At 38.6% G+C, this 22,623-nt stretch overlaps 1 long non-coding RNA gene across 1 annotated transcript; it reads right to left on the bottom strand.

Moving 5' to 3' along the window:
- Positions 1–18,404: 18,404 nt before the first annotated feature.
- LOC307256306 lies at positions 18,405–21,774 on the bottom strand. The gene is made up of 5 exons (XR_013845058.1): positions 21,710–21,774; positions 20,637–20,667; positions 20,019–20,136; positions 19,638–19,730; positions 18,405–18,934 (listed from the first exon to the last, which is right to left on the bottom strand). It is a non-coding gene; the product is annotated as an uncharacterized lncRNA (long non-coding RNA).
- Positions 21,775–22,623: the final 849 nt, after the last annotated feature.

Genomic DNA, 22,623 nt, shown 5'->3' with positions numbered 1-22,623 from the left:
AAGTGTAGAGGTAAGGTGCACCATATTTAAAGTAAATTAGAATGCCAAATAAAATAAAATGTAGACAAAAGATAAAGATCACTTAGACGGCAGGAATAGAGAACTGCAGTGTTCGTTGTGCCTTTTTCTGTATATTGGGTCCATATGATACAAACATCCACAGCTACCTTCTGGCTAAAATGCTTATGTTTACTGTTTGCTTCTTCAACTCTGTCATACTGTATAACAGACATTTTGCTATGTGCTTTTCTTGCCATCCTGATTTACATGATATCTCTGCACACACACACACACACACACACATACACACACACACACACACACACACACACACACACACACACACTTTTTGCCAATTAGAATATAAACAGACAAAAATGTTTTTAGCATTGTGCGAAAAAACACAACACTGAACCAAGCTATTGAAGAGACACTTCCTGATCATGAAAAGAATGTGCTCTTTTTTCTTGTCGATTTATACTGTCAATGAAACGCTACCAAATATGTTTCCATCCGCAATTCAACTTCTAACTTTTCAATCTCCATTTCAATCGAGGTAATTGTTCCCAGGGCCAGGGTTTGTTATTTGCTCACTTCAGTCACTGCCTTCTCTTTTTTTCTTCTTCTTCGATTTTCTTCTTTCTTCTTGTTAAGTTTTCTCACCCACCTCTCTGCCTCCACAAAAGCTAATTGTGTGAAATTACGCTGTCTGCCTCAAGTCATTGGTAGTCCATTGTATCCTTTATATTTTTTTGCAGTGAAAAATGATGTTTCCCTGCATGCAGTTTGTCACACAATTAAGTCTTACTATTCACCAAACCTTTACCTTATTTTATTCAATTGAAGAAAGTCTTAACTAGTGATAATCTTGGCTTTTCTTTAGCTATTCGATTGAATTTGGCACAGCCGAACGCGACACATGTAAATATTGGATCAAGTACATAATTTAGTGTTTCCAGGGTCGTGCACTTCAGCTCAAAGTTTAAATTGTACAATCAACACTATACACATTGCTGGAAGTAATTGATACACTTTGCATAATGGGATTGATTTGAAAGATGTTTATGGGAGGCTGACATTATGTTTTCTTTATTTCAGAGACACACTGTTGCCATGGTCATTTATTCAAAGTGGTTATATCCTTAATTAGGCTGCAACTAACAATACACATATATACAAATATGTACATTAGTATTGTTTAATCTGCCAATTCTTTTCACAATTAAATTATTTGTTCAATGTATGACATTTCAGAAAATTGTGAACAATGTATGGCCATTACAATTTCTTTAAGGCAAATTTAGTGCCAGCAAAAGTGTCAGCACAATAGTTATAGCACAGCCTTTACAATCAAGATGCAGAAATTCAGGGATGACTTGCATTTTTGCTTGAAAAATACTGACATTATGAGTGGATTGGCAAAATATTGGCTTAATTATCTGGTGACAGAGCAATACGTGTTTCATTGCGTGTTTCATTGGATTAAATACCATTATCAGATACCTTATATCTGTCTTAACCATCCAGTACCAGTGAGGCTCTGATGCTTGCTGAATGTTTTGGTCTGTATAATAGCCTTACTATTTTTTCCACAGTTACTAATAGCCTTTGATTTGCATTTGTTTGTGTTTTGATTTTCATCCGCCACCATCTATCACTTTGCAACACGGAATTCTCTCTTGCTTTAATAATTAATGTAATAGGAAAGATTAATTGTTTATCATTACGGAACAATACTTTTTGGTGGGGAATAGAGATAATTCGTTTGTAAATTCAATCAAACGCTTCATTAGTTTGAAAGTAAACAAATATAAGAATGCACAATCAAAGAGAGATACATTAAAACCCAATGCACGATCAAGATAAAAAAATATCCGATAATTTCAAGCACCAAAAAACTCCTCTGAAAAGCAGATGACATATGATGGAGCTGAATGGAAAAAGCCACGAGACCAGGCGAACTAAATAACATGCAAATTGAGAGGCAGCAGTGAATTGCACTCCAAGGAGTTATTTTGCCCTGTGGAAAGAGAGAGAGAGAGAGAGAGCCACTGGCAAGCCAATGTGCTAGCATGCAACGGGGCCACTGAGTGAGAATGAAACCATTTGGCCTGCTGCCTCCAATTCCAAAACATCCAGACACACTCTGACCGACTATACTCTTCTGTAGGAGTGCTTAACGTCCACTTTGAATAAATGAACTAGAATTTTTCTTTACACAATTTCCGACTCCGGTTTTGGCAACTATTTTCCCCATACCGTTTTCCCCACAGTTGCCAATTTCTGGAAAAGCTCATATCATTGCCGAACACAACATTTGATTGTAATTCATGCTCCTCCTCAACTTTAGAAAAATCTCATGTATAAAATGAATTAATAAAACTCCACTGTTAAAAAAACAATAAAAAAAATCATCTACTGTTCTGTAACTTACTTTTTTTTCTTGTACCCTTTTAGATGATACCAACATTTCAATTTACAAAGCACACACATTAAGCAATTAAATGATTCCACCATGCTTCCAACAGAGTCTTATGTATGAACTTAACCCAGGGAAAGCACTCTACATTATAGCAGCTCTGCCTTCAGCACCCTGTGTGACTCATCTTTGTTAACCCTTCTTAAAAGTTCATAGGTGAACTAAGGTTAATAGGGAGCACACACACACACACACGCACACACAACCACACACGCACACGCACACGCACACACAACCACACACGCACACACACAACCACACACACACACACACACACACACACACACACACACAGAGTGACGAAAAAATCATAAGTAATTATTGGAATATTGAGCCACATTCATCCTTGTGCGTTAAAAAAAATCCTAATCATAATTTTTCTTTTGAGTTCACAGCAGACATGTTAATTGCTATGTGTGACATTGTATAGACACTGCTAACCAGCCAAGCCATTCAAAAATAAAGACATAAGATCACAGTCATACAGAATGTTCTTCTAGCTCACATATTAATTCAGTACAATTCATGTTTTATTTGCAGTTTTTCCCGGTGTGTGAATTAAAAAAATCATGTTCATGTTCCCCTTTCTTCCATAATTATGTAGAGAGCTTTAAAGTGAAAATCCCTTTAAATGGTTTGGTCATTATAGATGGTCTAACAAACCTGCACTGCAATTTGATGACAAAGGTGTGAGGTTTTGTTGGTGCTTGTTTGTTCAGAAAAATGGAAGCTAATAATAAATTCTCCGGGAACACGCATTCCTTTTCAATAGAATGAGCAAGTCATTGGGGCATGAAATCATTATGAAACTGTGGAATATGGGAGAGAGAGATGGCAGGTCACCATTAACAGAGGACTTCACTCACTCACTCACTCACTCACTCACTCACTCACTCACTCACTCACTCACTCACTCACTCACTCACTCACTCACCCACTCACTCACTCACTCAATTCAATTCAATGAGCTTTATTGGCATGACTATTATGGTACAAAATGTCACCAAAGCACATATTACAAACAATAACAAAAGAGAACAATCAGAACAAAACGTGGAACAATATAATATAATATAAGGATGAGCATATAATATATAATATATCAAATAGTACAGACAATAATTTAAACAAAAAACCTGAATTATTACAAGTAATACTTTTATATCAAAATGTAATGATGGTAATACAAATTATAATAAATAGTCAACTATAACCCTCATTTACTCAATCACCATCTTCATATGAATTGTAAAAAAGAAAAATGACTAAGGAAAATCACACCAATCAAAATGTATCAATAGACCATCATACCTTTTTGTATGGTGTTGGTCATGGACAGTGGTTAGAGAGGGATTTGTCCATAGCGAGAATGAAAAGAAGAAAAGAAGAAGAAAAAAAGCCCTGTGTCCTGGCTTATTATAGCCAATTAGAGCATTCAGAACTGACATGAGTCTATATGCTTGCTCAAGTAGGTTGTACACAACACAATCACTTTTACCCATCAACGATTATCTTTACTCGAAAGATACTGGAATTTGCTCATTTTCTAGTGACGGCGACCTACGTAAAAGCACATACAGAAAAATAATTTGCAGAATACAAAGGTTAATAAGACATGATGCATTAAAACACACACATTACGCCATGCTTTTAATGTTATAGCTCTTTTATTTCCCCCGGGCAAATTAATTCAGGACGGCCAAATAAGACATTATGGCCTATTCCATGTGCTTTTGTCCTGGCGTCAGGTGCAGCTAACAGATAATACAGAGGTTGAGGTTGACCAAACAGCAACACCACAATTCACACAAGGAAGAATTATTTTGCCGGGAAGGTCCAAAGAGAAACTACTTAAAAGCTAGATGGATGTCCACATGAAAAAACGCTCAAGTTGCCGTAACAATGTTTTCCCCTCAGATACTTATGCATATCATTACATTACATACATTTTATTTAGCTGATGCTTTTATCCAAAGCGACTTCCATTGCATTCAACAATGAAGGTACAAACTCAGAACAACATGAATCATGTAAGTAGGGGAGAACGGGGTAAGTAGGCACACTTTTTACTCTAGTGAGAATTGCTTATCACCTAATCATCTTTCAATAGTCATTCCTACATTAAATTGAAGCTTAAGGTGTTGGCTTGAAATATGTACCCCTCACTTTTTCTATCTTATTGTAATAAAGAAGAAATTAATCATCAAAGACACCCTTACACATTGTGACAACCAACCCCATCAAGGGGTCGGTTGTCAAACACTATGGGGTTGTTTGTCACAATGTTATCTTAATGGGAATAATCTTAAAAAGAAGGCAAGAAAGTAGAACTAAATTTGAAAGTTTAATTGCATTGTCAAGTTGACAAATAGGCCTACATAACTTACTGTAGCCTTGGCAGCTGGTCTAGTTTGGGATGCACTGGGTTGTTTTGATTTTGTTGCCCTTTTTTCTTTTGCATGCTAGCTGCCTTTTCCTGCTCTATTCTTTCCCTCTCTGGGGTGTCAGTGAGGATACAGCTTGACAATTTATTTCGTTATTGGGTTCCTTTTCTGGCTGCAGCCTTGAGATAACATGTGACAACCAACCCCCCAAAAAATGTGACGACCAACCCCAACTTGAATTTCTTGCTAGCATCAAGGCCAACAACCATCTGACAACTAATTAGCTTGCTAACCACAATCTAAAATATAGTTTACCCTTCATACTTTGTATGGGCAACAAGTATTTTGTTATAAACCCATTGTGTAAAAGCCTAGAAGAAAAATACTGAGGAGCTAAATATTTTCAATTTGACATGAAAAACACAAACAGTCGTCTCACCTCAAATTCAGCAGTCTTACTCCAAGGAAGACTATGTAGGTGACCTCTGATCCCAATTCTGGATATTTACATACCAAAATTTCATAGACAGCACCTTCTGGTTCCGAGATATAACGATTGTGACAACCAACCCGTGTGACAAATTACCCCGTTCTCCCCTACTATAGCTTCAAATAAACCAAACTAAAAGGTGCCACATGTACGTAAGTGCTACACGGAGTTGTAACAAGTGGAATTTTGTTATTATTATTTGTTTAAGTCAAAGTGCAGTCTGAAGAGATGTTTTAAGGCTGCGACGGAAGATTTGTAAACTATCAGCTGATCTGATGATAATGGGGAGCTTGTTATATCAACTTGTCAAATAATAAGAATTAATAAACAAATGAATTAAAAAACAACTCTAAGACTGTGTTTCATCCTTGGTTAGTAATCTTGGAACTCATTCAAGGCCTTCCTGGTGACTGTGATGACACATTGGCTTATACTTTCCTTAAATTGGGCATTAGAGCAGTTGCTAAATCAAACACTACGTATTAGGGCACCTGGGTTGAGCCAAATCATGTTTTGGAATTTTTGGGCACAAATGCAATCAAGGCCCAATTGCTGCTGAACAATATGGAAACGAGGTTGGCTACATTAGAAGTATAGGAAGAGAAATAGAATAAAATCAGGACTGTGGGAAGACAATCACAACCTCATTACCTTTGAAAGATAGAAACAATTTCCTTAACATGCTTAAAGCCACTACGAGTAAGTCGGCACGTTGGCGACACCTTTGAACAAAAGCGGTAGTATTATTACGACGCCAGCTGTCGTGAAGCTGTTTTCTAGCTCGTGCAGGCAGCGTGCAGATTCAAATAATCAGGAAGCAATATGGTGCGTGTCCGTGTGTTGAAAGCAAAGTGTGAGGGCACCGGACTCTTTTCGGCTCCGTGAGTCTATGGGTGACACAGCATCAACTAATGCCAGTAAGTGCTAAACACACCTGATTGCAATGAGTTGATGCATTGTCACCTCTCACGGAGCTGAACGAGTCCGTGTCCCCACACAAAGCGAATGAACGAGAGATGGCAGTTAGTTAGTATCACGATGAGGTAATGTGTTTATGTTGTAAATAATGACTATTTCAGATGAATAATGGTCATCTGATGATGCTGGTGAGGCAAAGTAAACTTTGTTTTAGTAGGCTACCGCTCATTCATTTAGGAGTAAACACTGCAGTCCATGCTGCAGTCTAGGTTCGCTGCGTGAAATTGTGTATACGTTGCTTGGCAACGCCCTCCCGCCCGACTATCACTCTCCCTTTTCGCTTTTCTTCATTGCATTTTCTTTTTTTTCTTTTATGGTTCAGCCCCGTTATCAGTCATTATGACGACAAACAACTGTCTCAAACAAGGCTCCCGCTCCCCTTCCCTCACCTGGAGGGATAGGCTTCTCAAATCGCGTAACTGCGCCACACTGAAATCTGTGACCAATACGGATATGTGACCATAGAGCATGCACGCGTGAACCGAAAATCGGACTGGGTGTACGACCAGATCAAATGCAGTAATAAAAACTATATAAAAACGTCTTTCTTTGCACTGATGGTCTCGTTTGCTGTTAAAGGTAATTTATGATTATGAGAGGAAACATGAGGCTGTTTAAAAGATATTTAAAAGTTACCCGTTGCCGCTTTAAAGCTATAGTGCGTACCTTTTTCTGATAAATTATTGTCGGTTACATACAGCTTTGCAACTCTATTTCCAATTGCTGAGTGTAGGCCTTATGTTGAACAGAAGTCATACTCTGGGTCTAATGCAAACATATAGGTCTGGTTTTAGTCAGAATTTTGAGTGAGCTTGTCATTTCACCTGCAATCAGTCTTTTTCACACATAGGCACAGTGACCAATTGCTGCAAAGAGTGGAGTTATTTTAAGAAAAATAAGTTTTCAGAAAGCCAAAACATTAGAAATCACAGAAAGACCACTTCTTTAATTCGGCGGTGGCGAAAGTCCATTTTCTGACACTATCTCGGCGTCTCCAAACAGCACTTTGAGAGTGAATCATGCAGCTGCGCCTTCAGACTTCACAGCGCTTAAATGTAGAGTGCCGTGTTTAAGCTGAGGGGAGTGCATTAGGACCATCTCTCCTTGTAGCCCCCAATGCTTTACATAAGCTAAAAGATTCATCTTGAAACAGAAAAGTGCTGCACTGCAGAGAGTTCACTGGGAATTAACCGCAACACTTTCTTCCTTGGCTCATTTAACCATTGCAGAGCAGAGCAGAGCAAACCCCCCACACCCCTCCCAGACCCTGAAACACAGGTCGCCAAAGCTACTGGTTAATGGCTGTATACCTTGTTGGGTTTAGGTTTAGCGTATGCAGTCAATTTGTTGTCCATCAGTTTTACCATGGGGAGAAGAGTAATAGTGTCATCATGGACAATAACCAGTGAAGCGGAGGACATTAAGGGAAGGCAGTGTTATCGAGTTGTGTGTGTTAGCCTTTCTTGTTACTTTCCTGAAAGAACAATTACTATGTTTGACTAACCAATGATTGAGACACGATGCGGTGTGCGCTGTGTGTAATTGAAGGGCGTCCATGCATGCAACACAAGGTGAGTTTGCTCTTAAAGTGCAAGCAGGGGTTTTGTTTTTCTGTCTTTTGAGTTCTTGTAAGTTTCAAAAGAACACTCCCCCTGCTTCAAAGTTCGCCCCGACTTGTGAGGCATATACACCTGAGCTTCAAAATAAATTTTAAAATACAGCAGGAGAGCCATGACACTATCAGAGCGGCTGCGCACTACCATATAACAGAAATCCATCCATCCATGCTTGGCCTCCCTGCAGCTCACTGCCAGTGTCCCTCTTCCTCTCTCTCTCTCTCTCTCTCTCTCTCTCTCTCTCTCTCTCTCTCTCTCTCTATCTCTCTCTCTCTCTCTCTCTACACACACACACACATTCACAAACGTTCTCTCTCTCACTCACGGACAAATCAAATGCATACGTGATGGGGTCAGTGGAGGGGGCTACTCAAGCCCCAACCTCAGCGATTTTTACCAGCATCCAATAAGGAAGTGACCTCAACTGTAGTAACCGGAAGTGCCACTAGGGGGATGGTACCAAGACTGAGCCATTTTTGTTTGACTCACTTGTTAGACAGGCCGTTTTCAAAGTCTTATTAAACCTATTTACAGCCTGGTCCACAAAACCATTTTAGTCTGTATGTTTAGGTCATATCTCCATGACAACACTGAGGGGGATGAATTTTTTCGGACCACGCTAGTTTTTATTTTATCGGAGGTTAAAATGTATTGGCGCGATCTCTTGAGTGACAGCTCTCTGCCCGTTGTCCCTCACTTTGCCTCGGAGGTATACGTCAGCTATCTCCCTACCCCCTCACAAAATGGCGACGCGCACAAACCAGGATTATTGGATGCCGTGTGAATAACTGAGGTCAGCCCGGATGCTACATCCATATTATTTACTATCTATGGGGCTACTTTGCAGACCAGCTTCTGAGATTCTGACACAATTGTGATTCCCCCTGCTTTCAGCAAGTATGAGACTTGTATTAGTGTCTTTAAATTGACACGTTTGACTGAAACTCATCTGAACATCCTGACTGCACCTTTAAAGGGGACATATTATGAAAAACAAAACATTGCAGGTGTTTGGGCACCCTTTTAGGTTATTGGGGTCTCTACCAGCACACACAAGCTTCAAAAAAACAAATGTGTCAGTTTCTTCAGGGATGCTTTTTTAGAAAAAAGGGGGATTTGAAGGTTTCTTCCAAAAAACACAGACTGGTGACGAAACCGGTCGGTTTTCATTACCATAAATACTCCCACGGGAAAGCTTACCAGAAACTCGGTAGTTGATTGGCAAATCAAGACGCCCCGTTGGTAATCACACACAGCTGAGCCTCCACTCGCTCATGCAACAACAGAGGAGAAGCAAGCTGCAGTGTTAGCTCATCCTCAAGCTACCATCACACCCCAGCCTCGAAGCAGACCGGGGCTGAATGGATTTTTTGTTTGGCTATGCCCAGCAGAGGTTGGCAATCGAGTGTGATCTGCTGTTATACTGGAGTGTGGAGGAGATTGTGCCTGGAAGACAGAGAGACACCATCTCTCCTCTGGAAATGTAAGTAGTCCTATTTTAAAAACAAACCTGTCCGTTTATGAGTTCAATGTGTGTAATGTGCTTTAATTTATCCCTCCTATAATAACCAACGCCGACTGAAACGAGAGAATGTCTCTGGGTTAAGTAGTTAGCGTTAGCGTTAGCGCCCGTTAGCTTTTATGCTAACGGTTAGATCTGTGAGTCTGTCCGTGACAGCCCCTGTGTGAAAACACGGTGAAACTGTATGGTGTGTTGGAAACTGAAGAGTATTTGTTTGTTGTTGACAGTGTGTAGTTATGCAAGCAGTCGTGGTACATGCAGCAGTAGGCCTATTACATCTCCAGTGTCATATAATAGACAGGAATAGCCTACTGTAAGTTGCCTCTGCTGCTGTTTGTTTCCTGTCCATTATATTTCAAAAAGCACACAGTATCACTCAGAACTCGTTTCTTCTTGAGCAAGGGCTATACTGAACTTATTAGTGGCCCATCTTATTTAATAATGGAAGAAAAAATATATTTTCATTAGTTTGTAGCTTTGCCATAACTACAGATGTATCATGTATGTAGGCTACACATGATGTAACATTGAATGTGCCATGTTTTACAGCTATCTGGGTGACCTGACGGAGCGTTGACCCACAAGGACCGTCACACTATCTGTTCCATCAGAGGACTGTTCACTGGGTGGAACAGGTGGTCTTCTTCAGGGCCCACCAGCAACAACTGGACAGTTACATACAATATGGCTTTGCTTCTGTTTGAATTATGTACACTTTATATTTCCATTTCACTGGCTATGAATAAACTGCTTTATTTTTAAGTATGGTTTTGGTCATTTTAAAATGTAATGATACTGTTTCAAAGAAAACATCTTCAGAGAGATAAAGGGTTGAATTAAAAAACGTATAAGTCAATGCATGTAGATCGGTCTGAAAACTAGTCCAACATCCTGACTATGAAAATGTGAGTTTCAAGTAATCCTTTACTACACGAAGCAAACAGTGACAGTAAGCAACACAATACATGTTTTAACAGTAAAACTTTATTATAAATGAGTGATCACAATACAAATGATACATTACCTACTAGATATTGAAAGGGTGTCAGATAATTTGCAGCTCTGACTGTAATTGTTTCTATATATTTTTTTTTACAAAAGATAATGTCTTTCCAGTGGATCTTGACATGATACATTCCTTTCCTGCCACGTTACTGTACATTTACAGCATGGCTTCACAACCAAAGCTTTCACTCCACTGGGTTGTAGATCATTCCCCAGTTTAACCTGTAGAGACATACATAAAACGTTGTATGTTACAAGTTTAGAGAGTTTATTCATAAATACTTAGCTCATATTCTGTTACGGACTGTGACATATTTAAACTGTATTTACCTGAGGATAATGTCAGGGAAACCAGAAATCTTGATGCAATTTTCACAGTTTTCAGCTCAGACTCCTGCCTGACCAGGTTCAGTTGTAAAGCTTTTGGTTTAGAAGTGATAAGTGTGCTGATATTTGCTGTAGAAATGAAGGTAAACATGGTAACATCGATCTCCATGCTGCATTGGCCAAAAGTAAACAAAACTGACAGCTGGGCGTGTGCCATGCCCATATAGGTAGGTATAGAGTAAATGAGCAGGGCGGTGCATGCACGCCCATGTAGATAGGAGGGGGGTAGATGTCAAAACCAAATTTTTTAGGGAGAGGCCAAAAAAGGCCTGAAAAGGCAATGAAGAAATGGGCATTGGTAGAAAACTAATGGGCTTTTTGTACAATAGACCATTAAAACCTTTTCTAGTAGACCTCGGAAATACACATTTAAACCCGAGTTTTTGCATAATATGTCCCCTTTAAGGTGAGACGCTGCAGGCAAAATCATCTTTCTTTCAATCACTTTTTGGCCTGTTTTGCTTCCATACCATGTATTCCTTCTTTCATTTATGTCTTCCTTCATTCATTGAGGTGTTTATTTGACTACAACTTGACTGTTTGAGTCTGTATATTTCTCCTATATGCAACCATCTTAATACTATGAACCACTTATATTCTAAAGGACATACAGTACATCAACTAAACTTTCCATAATCATTCTAAGCACTATTCTGAAGGTTATTACATAAGGATCTGTTCATATGTTGGTTACTGTATCATTTGTAATAAGTGTTGTCAGTTAAAAAATACCTGTAAATAGTATTTTTTTATTTATAAAATGAACGTGTGTCCAAAATATGTTCTGACACCCTTATATCAAAGCTCTCATTGATGGCTGACATGTGAGTTTTATGGATTCAATATTTTTTATTTTATTTGAGGAAGTTCAGCTGTCACATAACATTGATCAAATAAAATAAATTATATTCATAGTTCAACAGTTGAAACTAGTCCCATCTGTTTTCTACATCTGATTAGAACATAGTAGAACGCTAACTATTTTAAGTAGCAATGACGACGGAGGCTTCTTCATTCTCCGATACTGTTCATACAGCTGTGTTTCCTCAGCAAGGAAATGACAAACAAATGACCTGATTGGTCAAAGATGCACTGACATGGAAAATTAAACATATATTTGGAGGGATGTTGTGGTTAGCTGGTAAAATCTGAGGAAAATGGTGTGGCAATGGATTCGGAAGATTAAGTGCAGTTTGTCTAATCCCCCCCCCCCCCAAAAAAAAAATAGATCTTCAGTGTCAGCACAGAGGTGAACCAGAACTACAAACTGACTCCATTATTGTAGGCCTATTTAAAAAAGAATAAATAGTTAGAAAAAGTAAAAAATTTGAGATGTGGTGAACTCAATTAAATATTAGACCAACTCAAAGCTGGACTAACATGGCGTTGTTGTTATGGTTATGTGATACAGACCCAAGAGCAGACGGAGGCAGGAGTAGTATAATGAAAAAAGGTTTATTTTGGTTGACCAGTAAAGACACGGGGGGAATGGCCGGTAATGGAATGAGGAAGCCGGGGTGAGAGCGAGACAGGTGGGCTGGAATGAGGGATCCGGGTAACTGCAGACAGAGGAAAACAAAATTAGGATAACTGGACAAAGAACTACAAGGGACGAGTGAGAGCGATATCAAAATACACTGGAGCCAGGCACGTATAGTTACCACGGGAGTTCAAAGTACGATCTGGCTATCGTTGCAGGAAACCAGGAGTAGATAAAGGTGAGTTGATTGCTGATGCAGACCAGGTGTGAGCACAGACAGACAGGGGGAGTGGCAGGAGCAGGAGGATGACACACAGCACAGCTGAGACCATGACAGTAGTCAGTGTATTAATATGATGTGTAACAAATAAGTCAAAAGTTAATTTTAAAATATCTTACATAATGGAAACTCATTAACTCATAACGCAGTGTTGGGTTCTGGTTAGCATAAACTTCCCACCTGTTGAGGAGGTAACATTATCCAGTGTCTTGCTGCGCCCACATAGTGACCATTGCCTGATGCATTATTAAAAAATATATATTCTTTCATTTAAAATATAGAACTATGAAGATGTTTTTAATTCCTACAGAAGTGACATATGCTTGATGTAAAATAGATTAACATTCATAGTCAGGTTTAAATGTTTTGTTATCATCCTCCCTATGATTAAATTACATCATGCTGGAAGTAACTATTACCCTTTTAATGTCATTCAATGGCATTTCCAACATGATATCTATCATACTTGGGTGGATTTTGCATTCAGGTTTATGAGCAAGGTCTGCTCTCACCATTTTCTCAGGTCTCTTTCACATTGCTGAATAGGATCTCTTTACATAGGTTCACATACAGTGTCATAAAAAAGAAGATGAAAAAGATTCTAGTGTAATCTATTTTTGATAATAATACAATTAAAACATATACAGTCAAAACCGAAATTATTCATACCCCTGGCAATAAGACCCTCCAACCTGGAAGAGTTGGAGCTCATTGCCAACAATGAATGGGCAAAAATACCATTGGAGCGATGCAAAAAGCTGGCCAGCGTTTGATTGCTGTAATAGCCAATTAAGGCTTCTCTATTGACTATTGAGAAGGGTATGAATCATTTTGGACATGCCACCTTTTGTTCAAACGTAAATAAAAGCTGAAAAATATTTTTTTTCAACAATGAAGCCTCTTGTACATCGTCTTTGGGAGAGGCCTGTGTCATCCCCAATCAAGAAAAAGCTTGCTGGTTTATAAAACTAACTTTAAGTCAACATTTGCCAGGGGTATGAATAATTTCGGTTTTGACTGTATATATTTCAAAATATGTGCCAAAGTGGAAAGCGATCCAGCATCAACGATGAAACATTAAAGTGTACATGGTAATAATGGCTGCAAGGTCAGTGAAGGCAGATTGTGACCAGCAGGACAAGGGATTGAATCCCAGAGGGAGAGTTTCAACAAACAATAAGGGAAAGTGATTTGCACAGCATAGAACTGCTTTAGTTAAACTGAAGTGTAAGGAACAGAAGGAGACTGTGGTATTAGCAGGTAACAAAGTGGTGTGAATCAAGCTGTTACCTCCATTAAACCTTGACACATTACAGTAATACAACAGGGGGAAAATTCTCTGCCTGCAAGCTCAATGTAATAGGTCATTTACATCAGTGTTTCATTTGCATTTTTTCTTAGACTTTCTAACTACACCTTGGTCATTTTAGCACACATTCCAGGGGACAGTTTTAACCTCTCCCCAGTGTCCCTTTTACATTAAGTAATACAAAAATGAAAGGAAAATCACCCATTCAATGAAAAATAAATGGTTGTAAAATAGCCCTGAAATTCCTCATAGATATTCCAAGAACAAGAATGCATTTATGCTTTTTAAAACTAGTCAGAACATCAGTTCCTCAGGCCCACATAGTCAATTTGTACAAGCCTTCACCTTAACAAAATTGCTAAAGTATCTGAGTGTACACAAAATGCATAATGTAATAAAGTCAAATCGTATTAAACTACATATATAAATTGCAAGGGCGCTAATGGATAACTACAATCTCAGTCGGTGCCAGGTCTAGAGTTTGTTTTAAGAGTTTGTAAAAGAAGTGAAAGGGAAAAAGATAATAAAAAGGAAAGTGATTGCATGAAAGTAGCCAAAGGGCCTCAATGCCCCATTTTTTCTGTGGCAATCATCAATCAAACATAGAAATAAAATTCAGCAAATGTTTGTTCAGGGCACTAGTGTGTTTTATTAAACACATACCAGGGGTATGGTGCATTACATTAGTGTCATTGCAGTCTAGATGAGTTATACTTTATATACACAGGAATGAACAGGGATTGCTATTTTTTCTGTTGGTGAACCGTAATTGTTCTTTTTTCTCAATTGACCTGTGTTTCCATATACTGCATTGTTTAAAGGGACAGTTCATTATTTTTGAAGTGGGGTTATATGAGGTACTTATGCATAGTTAGTGTGTTCCCTAATGGAGATGGCGACCAGTGCAGTCACTATAAGGAATTTGGGGGAGACTTCTCTGTAGCAAAAGTCAGCCTTGTACTGTTGCAAAGGGGGCCAGAAGAAAAACTGTATGTTCTCCGCATAAATAAAAGCTAACCTACATATCCCTTCAATTGTGCACTAAACTGAGATTTTTTCCACAGTTTTAGTAAGCATAAGCAAAGTGACCAAGGAGCAGCATTGCCATAGCAAGCTTAAAGAACTACTTCAGCGGTTGGAATATGAAGGTGTATTGAACTCGGAGATCCTATGTAGTATAAATGTGCAAAAAAATTGAAATCGGATCATCCTAGCCTGAGAAAAGGCAAAAAGAGTGTTTTATGGTCTCACTGTCTAACCCTACATTTTCCTTCTTGTGACATCACATAAGGGTCAGGATTAACAGGACAGCTGGGCCAAGGGAAGACTGAGGGAAGACTGAGGAAAGAAAAACCTCATTCATTATATTATAATACTGATTTTATAATGATAGAATGCTGGTTCCATATGGGTGAAGTATTGCTTTAAGACTGCTTAGCAAAAAGCAGCAGATACAATCTTCTAGTGAAAGGCCTGATGTATAAACTAATGTGACTAGACCCAGACTTTTACTCAGCGATGTACTGTAAGCTAATTCATTCCCAATCTGGTAGTGTAAAACAAATGAATATTAGGCGTATTAAATGCTATATTAATTCAACCGACGACAAGCACATTTTATCTGCTTCTTTAGGAGGCATTTGTACATTAGTTTCACCAGAAGTCCCTTTTGTCTCCAGTGAAGTCCTGGGCTTGAGAATGACAGAAAAACATCTGGATAAACATTGAAATTCATGAAGCAAGACAGTGGTTTAGCTGTGAAATTGATTTTAGCCTCACAGTAACTGTTTTATCTTGCATAGCAACACTATAATGTTTACCAGATATATCCTTAGCTTGTCTGTTGTAGGAGTAGTGCATGCAATGACATTTAGAATGTGCCCTTTTACTCTGCTCTTCTCATTACAGGTGGCAAGTGGGTGAGAAATGGCTTTGGATTATGTTAAATAGAGCGCTGTGGCAGGAGTTGATCTGAAAAGTCAGAACCTCTGGCATTACCCAATGGGAGGGGAAGGGATTGAACCAAAATACACTTCAAGTATGTGTCCGGTCCGTGCACTCGTCAGATGGATCGCACATTCAAATGTAGGCCTAAATGATACTTTTTTTTACCACCAACTTCTGCTGATATGCCAAGAAATGATTCATCGCTAGAGATGTTCCCATGGATGGAGTCAACTTGGCAAAGCGGTGTTACCATCCTGCCTTTTACCTGATCATTCTTCACTGTTCACAATTTAAATGAGGCTAGATTTTGAACTTTCTTTTTTTCAGGCTTTTCAGTCTTAACCAAAATTTTAACGCATGCTAGCTCTTTAAACTGTTGATGTGAATAAACCTATTTTTTTTTGTCATTTCTGACTGCTGCGGACACACCTCAGGTATCAGCGTCCTGTGTCCAGCTAAACCCTGCTACCTGTGCCCGGGGTGTGTGAGGGGATGGGCACTAATGATCCCTGCTACTACCAGAGCTTGCTAAGCTCCCCCTGATGTAATTTCCAAAACTAAAAAATACAGCCTGAAGCTGCAAAAGCCTAATTAAAGCCAATAACCGAACGGTTTGATCACAAACTTCAAAAATGCCTACTGACAGTCTGCAGCCTATATGCACTTCTTCTTTGGTTAATTTTGATTTGTACTGATGGACTAGGCAGGCTGCTTCTTCACTTTGTCCCCCCCCCCCTTTTTAACCTCCAAGTGAGCCCCATCATCATCTGTCTATACTGTATATAGGCTACACCTTTCCATGTGTAAATTAGTCCTACACTAGAACATAAGCACCAGCCAATTTTCCACGTTCTCGCAGATAACTGACTATTGAACAATTGAATGTTAACAAGATTGCCTTTTGAGCACATATCCACAAGTACACATATTTGTTATAGATTATAGATCAGGTATGTTGTTGTTATGATTATGAGTCTCAATTCTTGCATGTCCTCTTAAGCAGCCACATAAACAGTAATGTGATCACATGAAAGACATGCGAGTGTATGGGACATTGTTTACACACAAATACAAATTGATTCACCTCACTTCCCCTCTGCCACACCAGGGGCAAGAGATACTGTATGTGGGAAACTTGAGAAGTGCAAATTCTACGTAGTATTACCAATAATCCCACATTTATTAAGATCAATCAATCAATAACCTTTATTTTCCTTTAACCTTTATTTAAGATATACACTCTAAAAAGAAAAAAGTTGAACCAACTTAATTGAATTAGGGCAACCGGTAACACAGGATTGAATTAAGTTTATTGAACTAAAGAATGTAAGTTACACTTAAACAATTGTTTTAAGTCAGATCAACTTAATAGTTTGTTTGTTTTCAAATCAAAAGTTTGCATTAATCCAACTTAAAATTAAGGGACAACAACTTAAAATGTCAGTGTTTTCTGACTCAATTTCTTGTTTAATCCTAAAGTAAAATATTGCTTCCGTAGAACCTAAAAGAAAACAGTTGGACCAACTTAATTGAATTAAGGCAACCGGTAACACAGGATTGAATTAAGTTTATTCAACTTAAAATTGCTTCTAAAATAAAATCACATTTTCAAATCAGTTTGTTTTAATATACTTTATTGAATAAAAGTAGAAAACAAAGTGCCAATACCTTCGAACACATTTCAGTGTATAACAGTCGGGCAAGCAACATATTTCCCATATCTTTCCAATATAGAATCCATTATAACCAGCTATAGCCAGTATAGTCACAGTGTAATTTAACATGGGAAAGGAAAAAATATTTTACAGTTTTAAACCAGACAACCAGTGTAATGCAGGTAAGCCTTTTCCATGTTTCTGGCAGCCGTCAGTTTAAGGTGGAGTCAGGGATTCTGGAGACCGCTTGTTGTCAAATCACTTTTGGTATTTTTTTTTACATAGTTTTAAATTGTGTGGGGGAAAAAACACAGCCTAGGCTCAGCAAACTGGTATGTAAACAAAGGGTATGTTAACAAAAGGGGCCCACCGGAGAACCACATGCCCGTTTACAGAGCATAGGCATTGTAATGGAAGACACTGAATTGGTTTTCAGCGCAAAATCGTGAGGATATATTTACAGATTTTTGAGAAAGTGATTAGGACTACAAGCAGTCTCAGGAATCGGTGACTTCACCTTAAAAAAAATAAAAATAAAAAGATCTTGTAAGTCATTATAAATATACTATCACCATTTCACCTTTAATTTTGAAATATGTTTGAAAAAGTAAGTCCAAATATGTTTATACTAAGCTGAAATATTGATAGTTTCTCAATGTAATGACTCACAGGTTTTTTTCTTTTTTTACAGTTTTAAATCAGACAAACACGGTGTGTAATGCAAGTTGTCCTTTTTTCCTTGTTTCTGGCAGCCGCCAGTTAAAGTTATAAAAATCCTCCAAGCCAATATGATACCATCTCAACATTTCACCTTTTATTTAAAAATAAGTTTGAAAAAATTAATCCAAAAATGGTTTTACTTATAAGTGATAATACATATTGAGATAGTGTCTGTAAATATAAAAAGGAACTTCTTTTACAGTTTTAAATCTGACAAACTGTGTGCATAGTAATGCATAAAACCATCAAAAACACCAAAGTTATGTATTCTTGTGCGTGCTAAACATAGATTCTGCTCTACAGCCAGTGTGTTTTGTTCTTTTTGGACCATATCGAAACAAAAATGGAACCTTTCACCTGCTCTTCCAAAAACGTGTGACAAAATTTGTGTATATCACCTTGTGGTTTGAAGAATATTTGTCTCTCATGTGTAGTCACTGTTTTCAAGTCTGCCATACAGATTTTAGGATTTGGGGGACATCTTATGTTGCTTGAGATGCATGATGATTTTCTGGAGCACCTCAAAAGTGAAAGAAAGGGGTGTTGGAAAAGCTAGGTTCAGGTCAGTCCATGCAAAACCTCCACACTCTCGATGAAGAGGCCCATGTTTTCAGGTGGCTCCTGCAGTCCTTCCCCATCCTTTCAAAAGACAAACACTGCAATGGCGAGCTGCTCCAGAGTCCTACAGTACATGACACAAAACATCACTGTCATCACTTTGCACTTGTATGCAGTAACTAACTATGAACCTTGTATGGTACAATAATATCACTGGCATTAGTCTTGAGTCCAATTTTGTGAACATGCACTAATTATTCTAATGAGTAATTCAAGTATACTTTGTGTCTTGATTTTATCTGTATTTTTTTCAGGGCCCTTGACTTACTTTTCCACTATACTAGTACCTCTATCGTATGAATGTACAACAGTAAATCAAATAATTTCTAGTCATATTTTGCATATTTGTTGCAATCTAGAGTAGGGGTGTGCACGTGTACATGTGTAACCGGTTAGTAAATCATAACCATTTAGGTAAAATCAATAAACGAAAACCTTTCTCTCTCCCCCGCTAATACAGTTTTTAAATATGTTCTGGAGACACGCATTTATTAATTTTACAAACTATTTGGGGATGATAAAAGCTAGTCTGCCAAATCTGTCTGTCCCTCTGTGTGTGTGTGTGTGTGTGTGTGTATCGGCACTGCAGACACACATGCGCGCGCACACTAACACACGCGCGCAGAGTCACCGTCGGGCATGAGTCACAGCCATGGACGAGTGATGAAAGATTAAAGTTACCCGGTTGACGTGAACTACGCTCGTAAGTAGACCGAACTTTATAACACCTGTTCAACCTGCATAAAAGTGTAACTGTTGAAGCTTACCGGATATTCCTTGATCAGGTCATCTGTATCCTCTGCGAGGCAGATGATGAAGGCTTTCGGTACACACTCCCTCCGAAGAAGAATGTCGTCAGTCTAGGACAACATGATATTGATTAATTTTCAATTCAAATCAGTTTCATAATCGAAGACACTCTTAAAACTTAAATCCTACAATTTATTTAAAAATAAATGGACATTTGTAATGCCAGAGTTTCATTAGAAAATAAATGTAAGCTCAATGGTGTGATGGTGAAACATGAGCTGCATATATTAAAGACACTATAATGGTCTGCCCTTGTTATGTATCTGTAAAAGATAGGGAAACTCTGACACCCTCTAAGCTACCAAGGAAACTTGTTTTGTTTGATGCTCCAAATGTACCTGGTCCAAAGTGTCCGTCATTTGGCCTGTTGATCCACCTTTGATCGGCTGACTTGAGTGACTGTAACTGGGCCATGGACCCAGGAACAGCCATGAACCACAGGAACTCAGAATGGATCTAAAACAAATAGTGAATTAATAAAAGAAAATGCAAATTACTTCACTCTGTATACAATCTTACTATGGATCTTCATGTGTCCTGAATAAAAAAATCATATAATCTCAGTATTAAATTTGTTATTATGCTCTATAGCACTTTGCCACTGTTTTGAAAGTGGCTATAAGCTTTTTATGGCCATTTGTCACAACAAAGCTGCGTCACCTGACTACATTTTTCTTATCGTCACCTCCCCAACATGAGTTTTAATTTTCACACTGTTTAATCCTTTTGAGGAGAATCCTTCGCACACTTTTATAATGAGGGCTACAAATGGCTTTAAAAAGGACTGTGGCTGAACTGGAAAAACAATTTGCCTGACATATAGAAATACATGCCATTGGCAGGGTGCAGTAACTTGTACTCTAACCCTGCATGGTAAACTGAATGTGGCTACACAGCCACATTGAAGCCTTATAAATAGCACTGTCATTAGCACTCAATACTGCAGTTTAACTTACCTTTGGGTAGTTCAATTATTTGTGTCCAGGCCTGAAGTAACCACCACCAATCAGGGAAAGAATCATGAAAAGAAAATTAAACATGCATTAATATTAACTAAGGGAGTGGCGTTTCATTTCAATGTTAAGCCAAATGTGGTAAAGAAGGAGAAAACAGTCTGCTGCGATATAGCAAACTAATATGAGCTGGACTGGTGAATGCTTTAACCACCGAGAAACGTATAACTATGGGGTTTCACCACTGCTGCCTCCATGTCAAACAAGCCACAGAGGCAGTTATCACTGCGTTTCACAGCTAGGTTGAGTGTTTGGTTGTCACGAGAACTACATGACACACACACACGTAGGAACGAATGGCCCAAACAGACACGCGGGCGCAGTTCAGTTTATTCTACCTGTCCGCTAGCAAACTAATATAATAGTAGTGGTGTTGTTTATTTAGCAGCCGGACTCACCTCCGTGCTTTCATCAGAACGGCATGCGACTCTCATTGGTGCTGCCTGAGTATTCATACTAAAAACGTTGATAGCAACGGATGCGGTGACGGCAGTAACACACAAACACACACACACACACACACACACACACACACACACACACACACACACACACACACACACACACACACACACGGTGTACTGAACAACAGGCGCACGCAGCTCGGTGGTAAAGAAATGTAAATGTATCTGGCCTTACCAGTAGCCTACACAGCATGCTAACCCGGAGAGCAGAGCACTCAGCACCGCGCGCAAATTACTACACTCTACATGTGTCCGCTGGCAAAATGCAATTAATTACTGACCAGTTAACAGCCAAACTATCACCTTTAAATGCCACAGGAAGTTTTACACACAAATGGTTTGAACAAATGGCCAACAATTTCTCACAGAATCAAATAAATTAATCGAAAATTATAAGCTAACCTGAAGGACACAGCATGACTTTGCTGGTCCGGCTCAGTTTAGCTTACTGACGTTAACCTTAAGACGAAAAACTGTAACCATTACAGGCAGAAAATGTATTATCTGACAATTAACATTTGTAAAACATTACTTTGTCTGTATTAGACTTACCGTTTTGTTGGGGCGCCGTGACCGTGTGCGAGACGAGTGCGAGGAGAAAACATGGCGGCTTCACAGGAAAATTTTAGCTGAAAAAGACGTTGACGTAAACGTCCACGTCATGACGTTAGACAGGAAAACCTAATTGAAGCGCTTTCATTTGCATAAGAAAAGCAAGTCAATGTCAGGTCTATGTAGTACAGTACAATTTCAATTTGATGTAATCCACAAAAGTACGTTGCCATCGCTAAAGCAGAAAACCGAGTCAGACTTATTCAAAACAGTGCGTTACTTCAACTTTTCAAAAATATACTTTTTAGAGTGTATCATTATTAATTTTTACATCGGTGAGTGATATTCAGATATAATAAAACATATAAGTATTACAATGTATTGATAATATAGTGTCAAGCAATATATGACGATACAAGTTTTTTTTTTATTCCACCAATGACGCTTTGCGTTTTAGCTGTGTGAGCTATCGTTAGCTTCATAGGCTGACAGAGCTCCTTGCAGCTCTGAATGCTGGAGGTGGCAACTGAGAGCGTCTTAAAAATGCCGTAATCTTTTAACAATGATGTGCTTTTAAAATTTTAACAGGGATGTTAAAAGAAATATGTCTGTCATTTATGCTCCAATGCGCTAGGGCTGCTAATGAGCTACTGGCTAGCTATGGTACCCGTCTGAAACTAATATGTGTTGCAATCAGCCAGATTGTTTAAAACACAAAACAAAGAGCATGCTCATTTCTTTCAACATCAAAATTAAACAGAGTGGCATCTCTTCTTCTTCTAAATCGTCTTTGGCTGAGTGAAACTGGCACGCAGAGCCAGGCTCATATTAACGAGACAACCGCAATTTTGAATTTTTGGTGCTTGGCTTATACTTACAGAATTAACGCTGACTAAGTTGGCAACATTTGTCAT

Source organism: Ammodytes marinus, assembly GCF_949987685.1.
Source record: "Ammodytes marinus genome assembly, chromosome: 10".
Taxonomy (NCBI): Eukaryota; Metazoa; Chordata; class Actinopteri; order Uranoscopiformes; family Ammodytidae; genus Ammodytes; species Ammodytes marinus.
The sequence above is the reverse complement of the archived record's forward strand: the minus strand, read 5'-3'. Positions and strand labels throughout refer to the sequence as shown.